Below are 16,853 nucleotides of genomic sequence, written 5' to 3' on the forward strand. Positions count from 1 at the left end.
TTTTCTTCTTTATAGTACCAGTGGCTATCACAGTGCCCTGAAGATAGTAAAGTAGGTTCTTAATAAATGTTATTTAATTGAATCAGGTACTTTGAGATAGATTATGAAATTACAGATTTAGAGTTAAGAGTCAGAAAGCACTTTTAGGCATCTGGTCCAATGTGCTCATTTTATGATATAATATTATTAGCTGGGAATTGGGAGGGATCTCAAAGACCAATGAACCCAACCCCCTCGTTTTATAGATGAAGAAACTTAGACCTAGAGAGATTTAAATATTATATCTAAGGTCACATAGGTAATAACAGGAAGGCATAGGATTTGAAATCAGGTCTTTTGAATTTACTTTTCAGCTTCCATACTTCCTATCTTAAAGGTATGGTTACAGTGAACTGGGTGGTTCATATATACATATAAGTACAATCTTGGTTAAGCATTCGTATTTGTTTTATATACATCTGTGCCTGAAATTTGAAAAGTGATACAAAAACTAGCTGCTATGGCGTAGCTCGAGGAAATGGATTCCTTGTTCTTCCAAGTATCCACAAGGGAAACTTCCTTTCTCCCCGTCTGTCCTAAATAATGTGAACTAAGGATAAAGAGAGAAGGGAGAAAGTTGAAGGGCAGGGTTTTGAAGGAGGCTCTTCAGATTGTGACTGGTTCTAAAATTTCCAAAGAGTGGAAAATGAGTATTACTCAAAGGGAAATGGAGAAGGCATAAACATTTGGTGTGGATAGACGGTAACAGATTACAAATGAAGAATGGCATGGAATCAATCATATGAAAGATGCTATCAAAAACAAAGGATAATCAGAAAAGGGGGAAAAATGATACATTAACCATAGAGAAAGAATCTTTGTGATGCTACAAGAATAGAGGAAGGTTTTTAAAATGCTGTGTGGTCATACCTGTAGAGGGTTTACAGGAAGGTATAGGCAAGGTATTGGGCAGCCCCAGATAAATTGCTATCTGCATTGTGGAAGGGAATACCACATTAGAAGATCACTGATCCATCAAAACTATGGGCAAAAGTAGAAGCTACCTTCCATAATGTGATTTGAGGAACCCCAAATATATTCCCTGGATATTACTCAGCCTTCGTAGGTGACTGAATTTACCTCCTTGGTTACCACTTTAGACTAAAGATCCTTTAAAAATGTAATTATATTACTTGACCCAAGTTAAGCTGTTTTAACATTGGCTCAAGTGGAAGTATTGTATTATTTAACCAACAATTCAGTAGAACCTAGAGGGAATGACAGTTAACATTTACATAGCTAACATTTATACAGTGTTGAAGGTTTCCAAAAGACTATCTCCATTATAACCTTTGATCAAGGATTGTGGATTGAAGAGAGAACAGTGAAGGCAGAATTGGCGGGGAAGAAGCATCTTAATGCATCTAAAAAACGTGAATCAGTTGAAGGACTTTTTTTTTAAATTAAAGCTTTTTATTTTCAAAATATATGCATAGATAATTTTCAACATTCACCCTTGCATAACTTTGCGTTCCAAATTTTTTTCCTTCCTCCCACTCCCTCCCCCAGATGGCAAGTAATCCAATATATGTTAATTAAACATGTGCAATTCTTCTATACATATTTCCACAATTATTGTGCTACACAAGAAAAAATCAGTTCTAAAAGAAAAAAAAAAGAGAAAATAAACAAAAAAATCAAACAAAAAATAACAATGAAAAAGTGAACATGTTATGTTGTGATCCACACTGAGTTCCCACAATTCTCTCTCTGGGTGGAGATGTCTCTCTTCATCCCAAGACTATTGGAACTGGCCTGGATCATGTCGCTGTTGAAAAGAGTCATTGAAGGACTAATTTCTGCTGCCCAAACCAAATGGATGAGATTTGGATGTTGTGGCTTCATACAGTCCTTCCTGATATGTGCTATCATCAACTCTGTTTTAGAAAGTAGGAACCTAAGCCCACCTAGGAAACTGAGACTTTAAGTTTCTTGGCCAGGGTCACACAGCTATTAAGAGTCTGTGATGGCATTCAAGATGAGGGCTTCTGATTAGAACAGGGGTTGGAATTTTTTTTCTCTGACCCATATTCCCTTGGTTTCAGTAAACCTTTTATATTCCCTATTCAAGGTGAAATTGAAGTATGAAGTATTTCCTGAAATATAAATATGAAAGGTAATAAATCATAGAGTAGAGATGTCAAATATGCAGTCTTCAGGTAGCCCATAACACTTCTAACCAGATTAAAATGTAACTGGAAAGTATCTAATAAAGTGAATAAAAACACAATAAAATATAAATAATATTAAAAATATTTATTAATATAATATAATATAATATAATAAAAATAATATTAAAAAATATTTTAAAAAATAAAAATATATAAAAAATAAATAATATGTGGTTTTCTAAGTCAATATATATCCCACAGGGATTTGTATGCACAGTTTAAAGATCTTGTTTTTATTTTTGTTTGATCCCACTGCTACAGATTGTACTATGGTGGTCACTTAAAAATTACTTTTTTTTTTTCATGAAAACTTTATTTGGAACATGGAAGGAAAAGGAAATAAACATCTATATAGTGCCTTTATGTTCCAGGCATTAAGTGTTTTTCCCCTTTTTAATTTTTCTCATTTAAAAAATAATAGCCTTTTATTTTCAAAATACATGCAAAGAGAGTTTTCAACATTCACCTTTCCAAAACCTTGTATTTCAAAATTTTCTTTCTCCTTTCCCTCTGCCCCTCACCTAGACAGCAAATAATCCAATATAAGTTAAACATATGCAATTCTTCTATACATATTTCCACATTTATCATGCTCACAAGAAAAATCAGATCAAATTATATACGCCAACAAGAAGATTATATGACAATCAATTCTGATGGACGTGGCTTTCTTCAACAATGAGATGATTCAAAGCAATTCTACTTGTTCAGTGATGAAAAGAGCCATCTAGAACCAGAGAGAGGACTGTGGGAACTGAGTGTGGACCACATCATAGCATTCTCATTCTCTTGTTGTTTACTTGCATTTTGTTTTCTTTTGCAGTTTTTTCTTCTTTCTTGATCTGATTTTTCTTGTGCAATAAGATAACTATATAAATATGTATACATATATTGGATTTAACATATTTAATGTATTGGACTACCTGCCATCTAGGGGAGGGGGTGGGGGGAAAGAGGGGAAAATTTGGAACAGAAGGTTTTGCAAGGGTCACTGTTGAAAAATTACCCATGCATATGTTTTGTAAATAAAAAGCTTTAATAAAAAATGTAAAAAGAAAAAAAGAAAGAAAAATCAGATCAAAAAGGGAAAAAATGAGAAAAAAGGCAAAGAAATAATAACAAAAAAGGCAAAAATACTATATTGTGATTGACACTCAGTCCCTAGATGACTCTCTCCATCACAAGTCTATTGGAATTGGTTTGAATTACTTTGTTGTTGAAAAGATCCAACTCCATCCCAGCTGATCATCACATAGTCTTGTTGTTGCCATGTACAATGTTCTCTTAGTTCTACTCACTTCCTTAAGTGATTTAAAAAAATAAACATTATCTCATTTGATCCTCATAACAAGCCTGTGAATCAGGTACTATTACCTTCATATTACACTTGTGGAAACTGAGGCAGGCAGAAAGAAAGTGACTTGCCCCTGGACACACAGCAGGGAAGCATCTGAAGCCACATTTGAACTCAGGTCTTCCTCACTCCAAGCATGGCATGCTATTACTGCTCCACTAACTGCCTCTTTTTTAAGTATCATAAAATTGTTAATTCTTTATCAGGACAGTAAAAAAAAAATCATTTAGTAAAAACCTTAGTTCTGTTTCCTTGTCAATAGTTTTATTCTCCACATATATATTTTTAAGAGATACCAAAATATCTCATATACCTTCCAGTTTGTTTTTTTTTTTCTTTTACATGTGATTGAGAATCGAATTAAGAAGCCTGATTCATCAAAATAAGTTCCAATTAATGGAACTAAAGTCCTGTGAACACATTCAGTAAGAAGGGAATATGCTTCTCCAAGGGGATACCTAATGTTTTGCAACTTCCTTGATTGGAAATTGATTCAGAGTTTCCTGATTATCATGAAGATCAATTATCTCAACTAAACCTTATCCATTTAGTTTTGGTCAGCAGAAATTAGCCATTCACCTGTCTCACACTTTTCAGATGTTATGATTTCTCCCTTTCTTTCTTAATCCATTCCTCCCTCCCCACTTTTTTTTTCTATCCAATCCATAATTTTTTTCATTAGCTATTTGTTTTGGAATATTTCAATAAGATAATTTAGCAGTTTATAAAATATTTCTCCTACCTCCTTGATAAGCATTTCATTCCCACTGTGTATCTCAGGTTAGGAAACCCTGATCAACAAGGAGAAATAAGTACACTCTACCTTGGGTTAAAATCTCAGAATTGTGGCACTCTGCCACATTAGGACTCTTTGGGAGTAGGGTTCTCAGGGTAATTGGGTTTGCAGCCCAAAGGCATCTAACATTTTCTTTCTCTTTCTTTCTTTCTTTCTTTCTTTCTTTCTTTCTTTCTTTCTTTCTTTCTTTCTTTCTTTCTTTCTTTCTTTCTTTCTTTCTTTCTTCCTTTCTTCCTTTCTTCCTTTCTTCCTTTCTTCCTTTCTTCCTTCCTTCCTTCCTTCCTTCCTTCCTTCCTTCCTTCCTTCCTTCCTTTCTTTCTTCTGGGGCAATTGGGGTTAAGTGACTTGCCCAGGGTCACACAGCTAGGGTCAGACACTTTGTTATGTGTCTGAGGTCAAATTTGAACTCAGGTCTTCCTGACCTGAGGGCTGGTGCTCTATCCACTGTGTCACCTAGCTGCCCATCTAACATTTCTAATAGAGGAAAAATATGTGAAGAAGAAGCGAGAGTCACCTGAGTGGGGAAAAAATGAGAAGAAAATCACCTAAAACATAAACTTTATGTACTCTATGAATTTCTCTAGGAATTCCCTGAAGAAGATGGGGAAGACTTGAAAAGAAATATGTTGGAGGAGTTCATGTGCTCAAAATACCAGGTAGAAACCAACCTTCCATTGATGTATGTCTCTGATGATAACATTGATCTGATAATATCTCAACTGTATGGGCAACAGAAATGACCAAAGGTATCCTTGCCTAAATGCATAGGGTAGAGCTTCTTCAGAAGGGGGCAAATCACAATATGTTTATGTTCCAGGTGATCCTCTAAGGTAATAGTTACAGAAAGAATTGCTGATTGCATGATTATAAATGATTGTAAACTCTTTGAGGGCAGAGATCATTTTTTGTCCCTTTTGCTATCCCTAGTCCTTAGTCCATAGTCAAATAAATGTTTATCAACTGACCTCACAGCAAAACTTCTTGATTCATCAAATCCTGGGATGGAAAATTAATTAATTAATTAATTATTATGGTGAATGTATTCAAGGGGATGGAAATCCAATCTGGAAAACCAAGTGATGAAGGAAAAACTGCTCCCCAAGACTAAGACCATCAAACTGGAGATGGACACAATGGAGTAGAACCCTAATGAGCCCTTTGACTGTAGCATGTACAACTTTGCAAATTCCAAACTAGAGTACAACAGTTTCTCAGGTCTTTGGCCCAGCTTCTTTGCATGACACTGCTTGTGGGCTGTCTATCACCAGCTTCCAATCCCAATACTCAAATTCTGCTCTGTTATTACCGAGAGCCCAAACCAACCTCAGTCATGCTGAAAGGGAGGAATGGACGGTATGTGACCTATTAAAACTTGCTGCAGTGTGACTGAAGGGATAATTATGAATTCACTTTGATTTACACAAATTTTCTCATGTGAGACCCTTTAATGAAATGTATAATGATTTTATGGGAAAATTCTTGCTTCTGATTTCCCCAAACCATTCTGAAGTTGGACTCCCCCACAGCACAGGAGAAGTTATAGGTCAACTTCTCCAATAGATTGATAGTCTCAGACCTAAAGAGGACCTTGGAGGATATAGAGTCTGACTTCTCCTTTTATACCTGGGGAAACTGAATCACAGTGTCGTTAAGGGGTTGGTCCAAAGCCAAGAGATTCTGAGTGACTAAGGCAGGAGTTGAACCCAGTTCTTTTGACTCCTAGTCTAGTGACCTATCCACCAAAATATATGTTGCCTCTCTCTCTCAAGGCACGGGCTGCTTTTTTTAAGGGGGGATCTTTGTACTCATTTTTAAACTAATAAATTGTGCCTTGGATAGTGGAATGATGCAGGTGTGTGAGAATTTTGAGGAGGGATTTAGGTTTGAGCTATGACCTATTTAAGTTTCAGTTGGGATGGAGCCAGAAAGACTAATTTTTAATGGTCAAATGAAGTTGAAATATAAAGCTAAAACATATGGAATTCACATTCTGTTCAATTTCTTTTCAATGTAGGTTGTGTGTGTGTGTGTGTGTGTGTGTGTGTATGGAAAGAATTCTCAACAAGAGGAAACTGATTTCCTTTTCCTTGTATTTTCAATTTGTGTTGTGCTCTAGAAATGTAAAGGCTCCAACATTTGGTACTCACATTTATCCTGTGTATGTGATGACAGCAACACTAGCAATAAAGATAATAATGCAAAAGAATCGATTCATTCAATTTAACTAATATTTATCCAGCCTGTTCTTTTGCTTTCTTTCTTCAGCACTGTTTCTTGGAATCCCCAGTTCCCTTTTGGGCTCAGCCTAGGTACCATTTCCTCCACAATGATTTTATTTTCACAATCTCTCTAAATTATTAAATATTGTTCCTTCCTTCGCCTCAAAATTTTACTTTGAATTTATTTATCTGGGTGCATGTTGTATTCTATCCCCTAGAATTTAAGTTTCTTGAAGTCAAGGTTATCTAAAAAAATTTGTCTTTGTATCTCCAGTGCTTTTGAATAACGGGTGCTTCATAAGTAGGTGTTACAGCAGCAGCAAGACTGTGTGATAATCAACTATGATAGACTTAGCTCTTCTCTGCAAATCAGTAGGAATAATTGGGAATGGGGAAGAGAATTATAATGTGAACACAAAAGTGTAATGCAAGGTTATGTTAGAAAAGTTATAGGTGCTAGCCACTGGTGGGATCATGACAAACTTTTCATAAAGGGGATAGCTAGAGGACCTTGAAGATTGTTAAATACTTCAGAGATAGAGGCAAGACCTTAGTGAATTTAAGGGGAAGGAAAAAAAAATACTTGAGGCAAGACCTTAGTGAATTTAAAGAGAAGAGAAAAACAGATGGGAGGCAAGACTTTAGTGAATTTAAGGGGAAGAGAAAAACAGATTATACAAAAGCCTAGATGGAGAGAAGAGATGTGACATACATGGCAAAGAAAATATGTGAAAGTAACTTGAAACAAGATTGAAAAAAATAAGAGTAAGATTTTATCCTAAAATCTTACATTCATTTTCTGGGTCGGGCTGAGGAGTCTACATTTTTTTCTAAAAGAAATAGGGAACCATTGAGGAATTTTGAATAGAGGGACTAACATGTTGAGATCTTTGTATTAGGAATATGGATTTGGCAACTTTGTGGAAAATAGAGGGACTGAAAGTAAAGGGATCTATTAGAAGATTATTAGAATAGTACAGGTTTCCATAACTCTGAGCATGGGAGCCACTGAAAATGGTGGAGAACAAAATACCCCAGGGATTTCTGGTGAAGACTTTAACTAAGGTAGTGACTACCTGGCTTAGGATAAAAGGGACAGAAGGAAAAGATAGTCTGTAGAAAGAATGAGCAAGGCAATTGTTCCTTCCTCCTCATGAACTTCATTATATCAATGAGCTAATTAATGTTTCTGGAATAGCTTGCACACATATCTAACTGGCCAAGGTCACAAAATCCAGTTGGGCCAGAATAAAGGGAGGTCTCCTCTCTCCCAGTCCAGTGCCTTCCTCATTATACCATACACACTGTCTCTCACAACTTCTCCTTCTTTCCAGTTCCTAACAAAAGGCTCCCGATTTGAGACACGTAAGCAGCAAAGCAGTCATGCTACAGCCCATCTGGGCATCAATGAGAAACAAAACTAATTTGAAAAGTTTCAAAATGAATATACTTCAAAGCAGGCAGCTATGTGAAATATCTCCCACAACAGACAGTCGTCTTCATTATGACGTGATGAAATAATGCTCTGGGAACATAAAGGATGTCAAGTGATGTGGGTATGAACGTTTTGTAATACTATAGTCATGTTTCCATAACAGTATGATGTCAGGCTTTAGAGGTGAGTCAAACACAATTATATTTTTTTAGCCTTTCCCTCTCAGTCTCTCCCTATTCCCCTCCCTATTTTTCTTAGACATTAATAATGTTTCAATAATAAATAATAGCCTTTAGGTAAACTTTTATTGAGGAGACTCAAAGTTGCATTGTAAACAGATGATTAGTTAATTCTTGGGCTTTTCTTGTGACAGGAAAGTATTTGTGTGATGATAGTACTGTTAGAGACATTTTAGGGGTAATGGATACAGTGCTGGTCTGGAAACCTTGGGTTTGAATGCTCCCTTTGCCACTTGTCAAAAACTCAACTTCCCAATCACTTCATTTTACAGAGGCTCAGTTTTCTTGTCTATAAGATGGGTTCAATAGTAAATATAGAGTCAATTTCCTCATTGTAAAATGGTTTTAACAATACACATAGTGTCTATCGATGGGATGGTTGTGAATTTTAGTGAATGCAAAATGCTTTGCAAGTTTTAAGTTGTTATATATGTAAAGCTTGGTTTTTCCCTCCTCCTTCCACTTATGGAGGATGGGGGCCAGGAGAATGAAGATCTGTGCCCTGATTCTCTACTGATGGGTTATGAAGGTTCTAGGAGAAAAGGTCAGATATACAAAAATCACTGTGGTCCCCAGAAGAAGGGATGTACATAATGGAAGTATAGATTGCTTGAGGTATTGATTTTGAACTATACTGTTCAGAGACTGGAAGGCTCTGGGGCCATAGGCATAGGGGCACAGAGGAACAAAGACTGACAGCTGGAAAGGGTATTCTCACATAATCTTTTCATTTCACAGGGAAGGCAACTGAGTCCCAGTTTAAATGGTTTTCCATGTTACATAGTGACAGAGGAGAGAAATGATTTGACATTTGTCATCAGTTCCTATTGTTTCTCTCTGTTGCACACTAATGATCACTGGGTAAAATGTGTCTAAGATCCAAGAAGTCCTTGAGTTTGGATTTAAATTGTTGTCCCTTTGAAAATAGGCTGAAGAAGACCAATGTATTGGTATTGGCCAATTCAACCAAAATTTGCTGGGTTGACTAGAAATACCAGCTCCTTGTGAAGGCTATGAAGACGTGACGATGCTTTTGAATCGTGAAATATGTGGAATCTAGAGGACAGCATTATACCAGGAGGTGGGCTCAAAAGTTTCTGCTGATGTTTAGCAACTGCTTGACTGTGGGTGAGCTCTCATTTTCCTAGAACACAGTTTCTTCATCTGTAGAAGGATCTTTAGTACTCATTTTTGCAGAGTTGTTTCAGTATTCAAGTGAGATTGTGCATTTAAGAGCCATTTGCAAACTTAGGAGTTCTTTACAAATGGAAATTTTCATTATTATAGAAAGACTGATTATGGCAGCTTAGGGAAGAAGTTCCAAACACCTGATGGTAACAGTAATTTCAATGTACAGGGGTCAAAAGAAAAAAAAAAAAACAGTAATTGCAAAGATTAGCTCTGGAGACTTTCCTGATGTTCTGTCAGTGAGTCAGGGTTTGCTTACTTACTGCTTTGTGTTCTATACTTTGCTTGATGCTGGGGATACAAATACAAAGGGTGAAATAATCTGTGCACTCAAGAGGTTTATACTTGCGTGGGGAAGACAACAAGTCCATGTATTTATAATTATGTCCAGAATACCTGGGAAAAGAGTGAATACAAATAAATACAAAGCAGTTAATTATAAGTTAGTTGAGGAGAGGAGGGACTTGGTAGTTGGGGGATAAGAAAAGGCTTCATTTCTATTCTTAGCTAGATCGTGTACTGTCTTAGAATGTAAGTTTTTCTTCATCATTGGAGGGCTCCAAGCAAAGGGTAGGTGATCACTTATTAATTGGGTTATTAGTTGGCATTCTTTTACAGTAGTGGATTGAACTGATCTCCGCTGAGGTCATGATTCTGCCATTTTACTTCCTGTGTAACTTTGAGCAAGTCACTCTTTGTGGGCCTCAGTTTCTCCATCTGAAAAATGAGGGAAGGGGATGAGACGGTCCCTGAAGTTCTTTTCAGTCCTAAATTTGTGATCCTATGATCCTACCAATACTAAGATTCCAGAGTTATGGACTTTTAAATTTTCCTTGAGTTCAGATTAGATTCTCTTACTACTATCAGAAAATTTTAATTCAAAACTCTAGTTTCCATTTGTCCTGCTCTCATTTCCATTCCTGAAGTCATTTTATCATATAGTGTTTCCAGCCTCCATTTGAATGTTGGTCAACTCTTTTCTCTCTTCTTCCTTTGATTCTTCCTCTGTGCTATCTTTTCCTTGGTGTTCTCTTTATTCTCTGCTTGTGGTTTGGTTTTAAAGGAAATGTCACCATGGCCACTCAAAAGCTGCTTATCTGAAGGACCCAAAGCTCTTTACAAGTGTTTCCTCCACTCCCTGAGTGATACTGCTCGACCTTGCTTATCCAGTTGCATCCCGAGCCATGGAAAGGCCACCGAATCCCAGAACATAATGGAAGCAGACCATTCTCGGATACACTGTTGTTCAGGGTGACACCTTAGAGATGGTGTAAGCTAGAACACCAGGGTGGTCTCTGCCAGGGTCAAATTGCAGATATGAGGCTGTATGTATTTGGCAGAACTGTAGAGAGAAATACATAATCACAGAGGTATGCAGTGTGCTCAGAAAATTCAGACCAGATAGAATTACTTGGGTGGAAAAAAAATTCTAACAATGAGAACTCTTCTTTGTCAACCCCACATTAATAGATGGTTGATCCCTACTTATAAATGATTCCTAAATGAAAATAAGAATTTAATTTAATGAAAAAATGAAGATAATAAAAAACTCTTAGAAGTTTACATTTTAATTGACCCTTTCTTGGTGGATGTTCATTCTTCCAACTAACCAAATATTACCTAAATAACATTTCCAAACTCCCTCCATCTCCCTCTCTCTCCCTTCATTCATCTCTCTCTCTTTGTCTCTCTCTCTCTCTCTCTCTCTCTCTCTCTCTCTCTCTCACGCACACACACACACACATACACACACACCCTTCAAAAAAGAGAGGTACTTACTTTGTTCTGGAGCCAAAGGTCATAAAGGAACACCCATCATCTTGGATGTCCTTGAAATTAATCTGCATTTTTTCCCCATGAAATTAATTTGAAGTGAAGTGAATAGTACCATGAACCATAGTGCCACCCTTTTTTATCTTGGAACATTTGGAGCCAAGTTTAGTTCAGATTTGTGGTGATCAGAAGCAGGGTAATTCATTATATTTTTGAACATGGGCTGCTAGGGAGGTTCCCACTATAGATTTTGGGCATTAGGCCATTCCTTCTTAGGTAATGTGATGAAGAAGTAGTCTTTGCTGGGGAGGAAGGCAAAGAAGGCATTAAGTAGGCTTAGGATACCGGTGACTTGTGGATCCTGTTTTTTGAAATAGACAATTATTTTTCTTTGTTTAGAATCTGTGATTTCACTGACACAAAGAATTCTCAATCAAGTAAATTCCTAATGAAGTTCTAATTCTACCTTGCATCTTGTAGCCTTAAAAATTTGCCTTTGAGGCTCTGAGATATTAAAACAACTTTCCCAGGATGACATGTTGTATCTTGGAAGATAGAAATTGAGCTTGTTTTCTTGCCTCTAAATTAGGCTCTCTAGTCACTACAGGGTGTCAAGGTAGCCTAGTAGATAGAGTAATTGACTTACAGTCAAAAAAGTCTGAGTTTAAATCCTGATGAAGTCTCAAGCATTTGCTAGCTGCCTAACTCTGAGCACACCAAGTAATTTCTCTGAGCCTCAGTGACCTTATCTGTAAAGTGGGGATAATAAAAGCGTCTATCTCACACTGATAGCTTCATTGGATCTTCACAACTCTCAGAGGTAGGTATCGATGGGAGTAATGATGGCATTTCAACTCACAGGGTTATTATATAAAAGAACCTCAGTTTCTTCATCTGTAAAATGGAAAAATAACAATATCTGCTCATACTTTGTTATGAAAATCAAATGAGAAAATAGTGATTTGCAAAAAGTAAAGTGCTATATAAATATCACCTCATTATTATTATTATTATTATTATTATTATTATTATTACATCATACTGCCTCATATATTTATATATTATAAATAGGAACAAAAGGGACAATTTCTGGAGAACTGTTAACTTATAAATTCTATGCAGTGTATTGTTTTATAAGAAAGATTGCTAGTTAGGATTCTCTGTTAGGATCCATTTTGTCAATCAATCTAGAGGAAGGTCTCCCAGAATGTTGGGTTAACTCCCCAAAGAGGATGTATGGAAGTAAATGGAAATGAATCGCACAGGATGAGAAAGCCTGGCTGGATTGGGCTCTGTATCATTAGAAAGAATATCAACATGGATGAGATCCCACAGATCCATCTAAATAACACAATATGGTATCTCATTCCTTAACAGGTCTACTGAAGGGACAAGGCACATCCATTGTTCTGAGATCATATTCTGTTTCCACTTGAGATTTCCCCTGATCATGGAATAGAGAACACTTTGGGGTTCTTAGAGGGCTGTGAACAAATTTCTGATGGATCAACTAAGATCAGATATTTGAGTACAGACCTGGTGGTGGGACCAGCTCCATAAAATGAGAAGTATAATTGCTGGAGGCTTGGTCAGTAGCTGATGAATGATTTTTTTCAGGAAGTTGTTCTCTGCACTGATGAATAGACTCCTTATATCAATTTAATCCCAGGACTTTGAGGTGGTAAAGTATTTAAAAACTTAGTTGTAATCTTCACCTATGTTGATCCTAGAAACCTTATTAACATTGTGAAAGGGAAGATGTTCTTTTTTTATCTATATTCCTTTTGATCTTTTGAAGTAGTCTTCCCATTGGTGTGACTAAATGAAAACAATTTTAATCTCCATGAAAATGAACCATTTTGAAATATTCAAAGTCTGTTAAGCTTCAGTATGATAACTTAATAGAAACATTACATGACCCAAGACCTCTACAGATCCATGGTCCTTAATTTAGAGATACAGGAGTAAGAACATCTGACATGTGACAAATGGTCTCAAAATCCCAGACTCTCCTGGCCAAGAAAGGATCAGAATATAACTCTAAAAATAGCAGGTCAATCCTAGGACAGCATGAATGGAAACTAAGAAATAAGATAATGAAAGATGTATCTTTAAAAAAATAAATCCTATTTGCTGGGGATTATTGGCCAGAGAAACTGCAAACTGCACAGATAGGCATTTAGACTTACTTGAATATTATATCCTCCCAACATCTAACACAGGGCTTGGGCTTGGCCCTTAAGCGCTGAGTAAATGAATGCATGAAGATACAGTATAGTTTCTTCATAATAGTAAAAAAATAATTAATTCAGTTAAACTTTCAATTAATTTTAATTTGAACCAAAATTAAGGATAATTAACTATACGTATACATAACATCTAATAATATATGTATTATTTGTCACTATTTCCTGGATTAGAAATGAAAACAATTTAGTGATTATTATGAAAATAGTACAAAGGATTTCAGGGGCCTCCCCACTTTGAAAACCACTCACCAGAGGCCTTCCTCTTGACACTATGGTGTTAATAGTAGAACACTCAGACCATTATTCACTTGTCATCTCAATGTATACCTAGCCCATCAGCTTTTCCTGTCATAAAGCTCCTTAATAACATTTACTTCTTCTTAGAAGAGGTTGAGCAGATCACTTAGCCACACTTTGGACCTTAGTTTCTTCATCTGTAAAATGAGGTGGTTGGATTGTGTAACTTTGAAGTTTTCTTCTATGAGTCTTTGAATATTGTTGCTGCATATAATTCTTATAGATATTTCTTATTTTTTCTTTCTTTCTTTTTTCCCTTTCTTTCTTTCTTTCTTTCTTTCTTTCCTTCTTTCTTTCTTTCTTTCCTTCTTTCTTTCTTTCTTTCCTTCTTTCCTTCTTTCTTTCTTTCTTTCTTTCTTTCTTTCTTTCTTTCTTTCTTTCTTTCTTTCTTTCTTTCCTTCTTTCCTTTCTTTCTTTCTTTCTTTCTTTCTTTCTTTCTTTCTTTCTTTCTTTCTTTCTTTCTTTCTTTCTTTCTTTCTTTCTTTCTTTCTTTCTTTCTTTCTTTCTTTCTTTCTTTCTTTCTTTCTTTCTTTCTTTCTTTCTTTCTTTCTTTCCTGAGGCAATTGGGGTTAATTGACTTGCCCAGAGTCACACAGCCAGGAAGTGTTAAGTTTCTGAGGCCAAATTTGAACTCAGGTCTTCCTGACTTCAGGGCTGGTGCTCTATGCGCTATGCCACCTAGCTGCCCTCTTATAGATATTTCTTTAAAATAATCGCAGAATCTGTAAAATTAATTTATTTTTCTACAAGATTTAAATTTTTCTTAATGATATACTTCAGGAGAAGAAATACTGAATTGGGGGTTAGAACATTTGGGTTTGAACCTCAGTCCTACCTCATAAGAGCTATGGGACCTTGCATATATCACTCCCCATTTCTGGAGCTCACTTTCTTTATCTGTAAAATGAAGAGGGAAGACAGATGAAATGATCTGTAAGGTACCTTATAGGCACTGAAATTTGTTATTCATATTTCTCAGTGCTGTCAATGTATGATTCCCTTCTTCAACAGAAGAACATTTCATGTGAAAAACACACACCTCATCTGCCCACAGCAGATAGACTGGGAAAAATGAGAAAGCTACCAAATGAAATATTGAAAAAGTAATTCTGCTGAATTTTTGATATAATTATCTAGTTTTTGCATCTGGCAGATACAACTTCAGAATTACCAAAAGTTCTCATAAAAACCAAGTGCAAAGAGGATGATAAGCAAGATATAAGGAACATAAATAGGTAAGGATTGATTGTCTCTGGATTGAAACTCTCAGATAAGATGCTGATCTCCATGGTGGAGAGAGTTTCCTCACCTGGGAGTTCCTATACTAATGAAATCTCAGGTCAAGCCCCTGTCCTCATCTCAAAGGATGGGATCAAAACATTTCACTAATTTGTATTGTTATTCTTCCTTAGGTCCTTCCCACTGTTTTCTGAGCTTGGGCAAAGATGGCTAGTATTTAGTTTCCTGACTTTTTGAAATCATGGAGCATTGCTTGTAAAGTGTGTTGTACCTTTCAAATACCACCTAAATGTCAGTTATTCCTAATATTGTTTCTATTTTCTGGCAGAATGTAAGCTCTTTGAGGATGGGGCTCAATCTTCCTCCTGCCCCACCTAAAATCCTTAGTACATAGCATAGTGCCTGACACATAGTAGGTCTTAATAAAAACCTATTGATTCCATTCTCCCAAGTGGCCCAAATTGGGAGCTAGACTCCACTGATAATCAGGACCTCCAATTTTTTTTTTTTGTGGGTGATGTGATTTAGTGGGACCACCCATTTAAGGTAACCCAATTCAACTCAATTAAACATTTATCATGTGCCAGGACCTGAGTGTTGGGCTCTGGAGATACACGGACAAGAATGAAAAAGCCTGTCCTCCAGTAGCCTACATTCCAATGGGTAATAAATTGTCTACACAGGGGAATAAAGCATAATTTCAAGGAGAGATGGGCAAGTACGAGAAGGAGAGGGGAGATGATAAAATATATTGTCAAGGAAATACAAAGTAATTTCAAGGAGAGGTGGGGAAGTAAGAGAAGGAGAGGGGACATGTTAAATGTATTGACAAGAAAATACAAAGTAATTTCAAAGAGAGGTGGAGGGATAATTATATTGACAAGTAAATACAAAGTAATTTCAAAGAGAGGTGGAGGAATAATTATATTGACAAGGAAATACAAAGTAATTTTAAGGAGAGGTGGGGGAATAAACATATTGACAAGGAAATACAAAGTAATTTCAAGGAGAAGTGGGGGAATAAATATATTGACAAGGAATTACAAAGTAATTTCTGTAAGGAGTGGGGGTGGGAAGAGTAAGAGAAAAGGAGGAGAGAGGCTTGATTCTAGGTACTTGAGCTGTGCTCTGAAAAAAATCTGGGGATTCTAAGAGGGGGAGTTAAGAAGGACCATCCTGTCCTTTTCTACCCCCTTCCCATGGCTCCATAAAGGAGCAGTTTAGTGAAGACTCATTATAGGCTTACTATTTATATAGCACTTTAGGATTTGCAAAGTGCTTTATAAAAATTGTCTTGTTTGAGCCTCAAAAGAACTCTGGAAGGTAGATGTTATTATTATCTCCATTTTCCGGAAGAGGAAATTGCTATCAAATGACTTGGCCAGGATTACAGTTAATATATGAGGCAAGATTTGAATGCATGGCTTTCTGACTCCCAGTCCAGAGATATGTACTCCATTAGATAGTTACTATTAGTTTTAGTGTTGTTAGTAGAATGAGTGATCTGCTGAACTTCAAGTTGCCCCTGGAGTTGAATATGTTGGACTTTTTAAATATGTATCCCTTTCCATGGATCTTCAGTGTCATGCCCCATACCAAGGAAGGTGCCCCGTACCATAGGCAGTGATCCATGGGAGAATCAAGGAGGCTCCCCCCAAACCTCTGTATATTTAATGTATGGAATTGTATCAGCATCCCTCCCAGTTTTCATCTTCTTGTAGTATTGCCCAAAGCTCACAAGCAGAAGACCCTGAAGAAGCCTTCATGGGGTTCCTCTTAGTGGGAGAAAAATGGAGGGTGTTTTTCTGACTTCAGTAGAAAATGCAAAAACATTGCAAGGCAGGAGCTGGCTTA

The sequence above is a fragment of the Sarcophilus harrisii genome, chromosome 1 (genome assembly GCF_902635505.1).
Source record: "Sarcophilus harrisii chromosome 1, mSarHar1.11, whole genome shotgun sequence".
Taxonomy (NCBI): Eukaryota; Metazoa; Chordata; class Mammalia; order Dasyuromorphia; family Dasyuridae; genus Sarcophilus; species Sarcophilus harrisii.